We start from the raw sequence: 6,360 nt of genomic DNA, 5'->3' as shown, positions 1-6,360 counted from the left end.
ATGAACAATGGACTCAACCTGTGATGAGTGTCCATCCTGGGCCAGGCCAGGCTTATTCAGCGCCCCTGCCAGCACCCTGAGAGCTGATGCAGCATCCCATCACGGCTAAGCTGGCGGCGCCCACCTGGCAGATCCCCACCCCCCGCCCAGATGAGGTCTGAAGGGTCCTCTGCTGTTTTCTGCCATCTCAGCTTCTGAGGGCTCAGCCCTGGCCCAGTTGTTAAGCCCCTCACTTTCTGTCTTTTGGGTCTGGTGGCCCCCAGGGTGTAAGCTCCCTGTGAGGGCAAAAACCACATCTGCCTGTCTGGTTTTGTGTTCCAGGCCCAGAACCCAGCAGGGCACCCTCACCAAGTCTGTGCTCAGGTAGCACCTTCCACGGGCCCCACCCTGAAGGCTGAAGACAACACCTCGTCCACGGCTCCAAGATGTGAGTTCCTCTCACTTCAGGAGGCCAGAGAAACCGACTTTCATTTCCTTCTGGGGGCTGTATTGACCTGTCTGCAAGCCCTGACTGTTTGACCAAATACACAGCACATTTGAAGACGGCTGTGTGGAGATACTTTGAAATTTTCCCAATACTGTCATAAAAATTAAAAATTCATCTCGTGAAAAATAAAAGGCAAGTGTAACTAACAGGGGAAGGTTTGTTGGCTCAGTTGCCTGAAAGCTGATGAGGAAAAGCTTAATGCATCGCCAGAGAGTGTTCCCACACCGACCGCTAGAGCCTCTTACCTAAAAATCTGGGATCAATACATTTATATCTCCCTCCCACCTACCCCCTGCAGGGAACGGGCCCCAGCTGAGACCTGGCTTTTTCTCCTTACCTGAGGAGATGCTTTCAACTCCGTTTGCATGGAGGCAGTCCTAAGCCTAATCTTTATTCCATCTTCTCCCTGGTAGCCCCCAATAATAGCTTGCTGGGCTCACATGAAAAGGTTGGAAAGTTAATTCTCTTGGCTGTGCCCACTCCCTTCTTATGAGCTGGCGATAGGACCAAAAATCACATACCCTAAAGATGATGGATACTCAGGGTGGCTTTGTGTCATTTATGACACGTTGTATGACTTTGCACTAAAATTCAAGCAGCGCCCACAGTCCTGCGACCCCGCGTTTCCTCCTGTAACCCGTCATTCATCTCACTAAAATAATTTTATGACACTCATCTGGGAGTGTATTGGTCATTGAGCAAAACACATAAACACACACAGAGTGGTTCCACACACCGAGGCACGTGACAACATCACTCAAACCCTCAGGACCCTCATGCTGCTCGAAGCCTCCCACACGAGAGATTTGTGGTCCAGTTCCCCACTGTGGAACGGCCTTGCGCTGAGCAGAGTATATTGCCCTGACCCCTGACTTTACGCCTGGCCACGAGATTTGATTTGGCCAAATGGGTGTTGTTATCAAACCCAGCAGGCACAGAGCCGACACGTGAGTGCACGGAGGGGTCCGCTCTCCCACTCTGGTGATCTGGGAGCAGCTGCCCCTGCAGGCCAGGCCCCAGAATGAGACACACAGAGCAGAGCACACACCCTGGTGGCTGCTAGTCCAAACAGGATTCGTGACATGCGGACACACCTAAACTGCAGCCTGAGACCCAAAGCCCAGAGCCAGGAGCCAAAAGTCCACGGAGTCCAGCTGAGTTGTAGCTGACCTAAAGACCAATGAGAGTGACAATAACTAATTGTCATTTTAAGCTACTAAACTTTGGAGTGGTTTGTTATGCAGCATTATTGTGGCAATAGCTGACTGATACAATATCCAAGCTCATACAAAGTCTTCACAGACACTCAGGCCACTGCGGAACACACATCTTTGCAATGAACATAAAAGGTCACCACGCCAGGACCCAGGATGGTCTCCCCTGCCTGCCTGTGGTCAACTCTCCAATGCTTTCAGAGCCACCACCTAGGCATTGTCTGGTCTCCCAGAGGCCAGTTTTGTCTGTAGCATCCATTGCTGTGTAGCTCAGAACTCTGCACCCTTTCCCTTGTCAAGTTGTCCTCACATCCTTTCCACCAAGAAAGTGTTGCTTTTGAAGCCCTGGGAGCTTACTATTTTTCCCCCTCCTACCTCAGTTGTTGAATGCCTGTCAGACTTGTGACATCTTATTCTCCTGAGGGGAAAAATTATAGCTGGATGTATGCAAACGAATTCACAGAACATGTATCTTTCATGTTCTTGCTGTCGGCGGCCCCTCTGATGGGTCTGCTTTCCCGGCTGTCATCCCAGCTGCTCCATCAATGAGCTGTAAACTGCTCAGTCCTTTTATCAGAGGGCAACAGGAGCCCCCCTCTTGGTCACAGTCAGTGGAGAAAGAAAGTCGGGGCTGGAAAAGGCCAGGCCCTTCCTTCATCTCAGAGGCTGGAGGAAGGGAGCTAGGGCCCTCTGCAAGCCGGCTTGGGGTGAGCAGGCTTCCCAGACTCCTGACACCACAACTCCAGCACGTAGGAGAAGCGCCATGTTGAGCAGGCCTTAGAGGGGCCTTGGAAAGCCCGTCAGCCTTACCTGGACCCCTCTTAGGCCCCATCCTGCTAACGAGGATTGGACGCTGTCTGCACACGGGACTGCGCCCTGGTTCAGTCGGGAAGTATTTGTTGATATGACTTTGTGCCAGGCCCAGGTAGGGAGACACCGTGAAAACAAACCAGGACAATGTGTGTGGTGAGTGCAGGTGGTATACTCCCCCTACAGATCCCAGCAAGTGGAGGGAGGGCCACCCGGGTAGATGATTTTTAAAAGACTTCCTAGCAAATCATGTGGAAAGGCTTTCTGGGGACAGGGAACAGCACATGCAAACAGCTGGAGGACGTGAGAGTCTGATGAGTTTGGGGAACTGGAAGGAGTTCAGGGTGGCTTGAGCTCAGGGTGACTGGGGCAGGCTGTGAGAATGGGGCTCAGGAAGATGGTTGAGGCTACAGTGTTAAGGTTTCTCTAGAACTGGACTAATGGGTTTGGATGTTTCTGATTGGCAAAAGGGAGTCCTGGAGAGATTTTAGAAGGAAAAAGGCAGCAGTACCCACTGGCTTTGTCATCGGATGCTCCAGCCACAGGTAGAAGAAGCTGGACCACTAAGAGTTGGGGTCAGCAGCAGGAAAGGCAGCGACAAAGGTTCAAGGACAAGATGACGAGGGCCTGGCCTCAGCGTCAGATGGAGGGGCCGGAGCCAAATTTCTCTCTCTGCCTCTGCCTGCCTTGGTTTGCCCACCATCTGTGAAGGTGAGCAGGTGCCCACTGCTGAAACCGAAAAGCAGCTTACCCACATCACTGCTTCTCCCTCTGCTTCATCCTCCGCACTGGGATTATCACATCCCAAGAACGGTGACTTCAATTTGGATTTGCCTTTTGGATTTGTCTCTTGGCCAAAACCTTCATGTAGGCCCTTATCAGCTCAGTGGCCCCTATCTGGGGGCCTGAACCAAAGCCCAAGTCTCTGGGTACTTTCTCCCCTTGGTACCTGCTTCTTTCTCCTGCATGCAGTGAACTTTTTGAACAGCATAGCACACCAGGGCCTCACGGGGCTGGGGGCTGTAAGCAGTGAACAGCACAGAGCGCTCTTGCCTCCAATGGGAAAGCAAGTGTTAAATGCATCACTGCACAGTTAGCAGTGCACCCACCTGGGGGAGGGGCAACCAAGAGCCCTGTGCCAGGGCAGCGTCTGCAGGGAGCTAGCCCTGAGCACAGAAGGCTCCAGCTGGGACCTGGAGGCTGCCTGGGGCCACTGAGAGCAAGAGGCCGCATATGGAAGGCTCTGGGGTGGGGAAGAGCTTGGAGAAGGAGGGACACACGGGGCAAGACCAGACTGGAGAGAGGCCAGCAGGGGCAGGGTGTGGAGGGTATCTGTGCCTGGTGAAGGATCCAAATTCTCCCTAAGAGCAAGAAAAAGTCACTGCAGTGGGTTGAAGTGTGGCCTCCAAAAGGTAGGTCCACCTGGAACTTCAGAATGTGACCATATTTGGAAAAAGGGTCTTTGCAGATGTGGTTAAGGTAAGAGTCTAAAGATGAGATCATCCTGGATTAGGGTGGGTCCTACATCTAACGATGAGTGTCCTGGTAGGAGACAGAAAAGGAGAGGACACCTGGACAGAGGGGAGAAGACCCCATGAAGATGGAAGCAGAGACTGGGGGCTGCGGCCACAAGCCCAAGAGCGCCTGGAGCCCAGGAGCTGCAGGAGACAGGGAGGGATGGTCTCTCAGAGCCTGTGGAAGGAGTATCCCTCTGCCGACACCTCGATGTGGGACTTCCGGCCTCCAGAACCATGAGGGAATACATTTCGGTTGTTTTAAGCTACCGAGTTAGTAGCAATTTGTTTCAGCAGCCACAGGAAATTCAAACAGTCATCAGCAGATGTTTAACCACGACGGGCTACACAGGGGACCAGCAGGACACGTGCAAGCACTCGGGTCTCACCAGGCCTGCCCACCATAGTTAATCTGGTGACCTTCCAAGCCCACCCCACATGGTGCAAAGAGCTCTATGGGTCTGAGGCAGGTACTATGGCTTAAGAAAGGTTCAGCACCTCCCGCCCAGGTGTGCGCTGGGTGGAGATCGGAGCTGGCACCACCCTCAGGCAGGGGTAGGCCACTGCAGGCAGCCATGATGTGTATCCGGACAAGTGGGGTACCCCAGGAGGGCCTGGATTCACCGCCAAGAAATACAGGGATCACAGGAGAAGGCGCAATCAATCCCACACCATTCCAGAGTTAGAGAGTAGAAGGCAAGTTGAGATTGGTGGTGAGCCACCCAGAGAAATCGAAACATGAACAAGAAGAAAGTGCTTGTTGAATTCCTGAGCTAGCTGGCGATGCGGAGCCACCAGACCCCACACGTGCAGTCCTTGGCTACTCAGGCACATGCTGTCTTCATATAGGACCTCAAAACTGACCCCCAGAGTCCCTCCACATGGGCCCCACAGCCAGGAGTCAGGGAGGGCAAACAGTCCAGAGGCCTCAGGGGGACAAGTCAAGAACGCCTTTAGCCTCAGTTTCTCCATCTGTGAAATGGGCACAGGATATCTGACAAGTCCCAGTGGAGAGATATGTTGCTTCTAACCCACCTGTTTCTTCTTCCTCATTTCCCCTCCTTAGTCTGGACCCCAACATCTCACTCCCACAAACCTCACCTTAAATGTCCACTCCTGGCTCCCGACCACAGACTCCAGATTCATTAAAATCTAGTCACTTTCATAGTTAGAAATGATTGAATTCAACAGCATAATTATTTTAAAAATAAAAACAAACCAACCACAACTATGTGGCAGCAGCAATATATTTCACCCTGCTCCCCATTTCCAGAAAAGCCTTCATTACTGTTTCCAAAAATACATGCCCAACACTCGTTAAAGGGGGAGTGGGGCTGGGGTTTCTGGGCCCTGTTCTGAGCAGAAGCCTGTCATGCGTGACTGGGCCACCGCGCCCACTCTAATGATGTGTTTACGGGGCCATCTGTGCCTGAGGGCTCCAAGGTGGTGTTGCAGCCCAGGACCGGGAACCTGCACTCACAACGTCCGGGGAGGGGAGCCGCACTGCCTGTGAAGGGCAGCCGTCACTTAGGAATTCACTCCGATTTCTCTCGTGCTTCCTCCTCTCATGGAAGCCTATCTGGCCCTAGAGAAGCAGGGCGGGCCCTTCCACTGGCCCCTGACCACTGAGAATTCCTCTGCTACTCTCCAGTGCCCAGGGGACCCTGAGCCCTTCCCCAGGCCAGCTGAGGTCCTTATCTCTCCTCCATGTCTGGGGTCTGAGCTTTCTTTCCACTCTCTGTCCCACCCCAGATGAAGTCCTTGTCTCGTGTGACCTGAATTGACCTAAGAGTCTTCTGGAGCCCCCTGGGAGGCCTGCATGATACATTTCCATGGGAGGGGGTCCCAGGACTGGGGGATGCTAGCAAGGGCATCTTCCAAGGTGGTCGAGGGATGTATGTTTCCTGTCCCCCTAGATTTAGGGTCTAAGCCATGGTGACACCCCACAACCCAGGCCATGGCCTCCTACACTAAACGTCCCCATCCTCCAGCTGGCTTTTTGCCCCAAGCTGTCCTCTGCCGCCCACCCCACCATGCCTACCCATGGGGCTGCTCAGCTGTCCATTCTCCCGGCTTGCTCCTGCCTCTTCCTCTTTGCTTTCATACACCTAGAGTGCTCTCCCAATCCCCACACCCTGCCTCCCAGGGACACCTGGGACTGACCTTCAGCACCCACTTCCTGGGCATGTGGGCACAGTCGGCCCCATTTTCCCCACGGCCTGGCTCATGCCAATTGCACCATCATCTACTCACAGTAGCAGCCCTCTATGAGCACCTACCATGTCACATCAACCCTCTGAAGTAGATGCTGCTATTGTTATCCCATTTTACAGAT

The sequence above is a fragment of the Rhinolophus ferrumequinum genome, chromosome 16 (assembly GCF_004115265.2).
Source record: "Rhinolophus ferrumequinum isolate MPI-CBG mRhiFer1 chromosome 16, mRhiFer1_v1.p, whole genome shotgun sequence".
NCBI classification, from domain to species: domain Eukaryota; kingdom Metazoa; phylum Chordata; class Mammalia; order Chiroptera; family Rhinolophidae; genus Rhinolophus; species Rhinolophus ferrumequinum.
The sequence above is the reverse complement of the archived record's forward strand: the minus strand, read 5'-3'. Positions refer to the sequence as shown.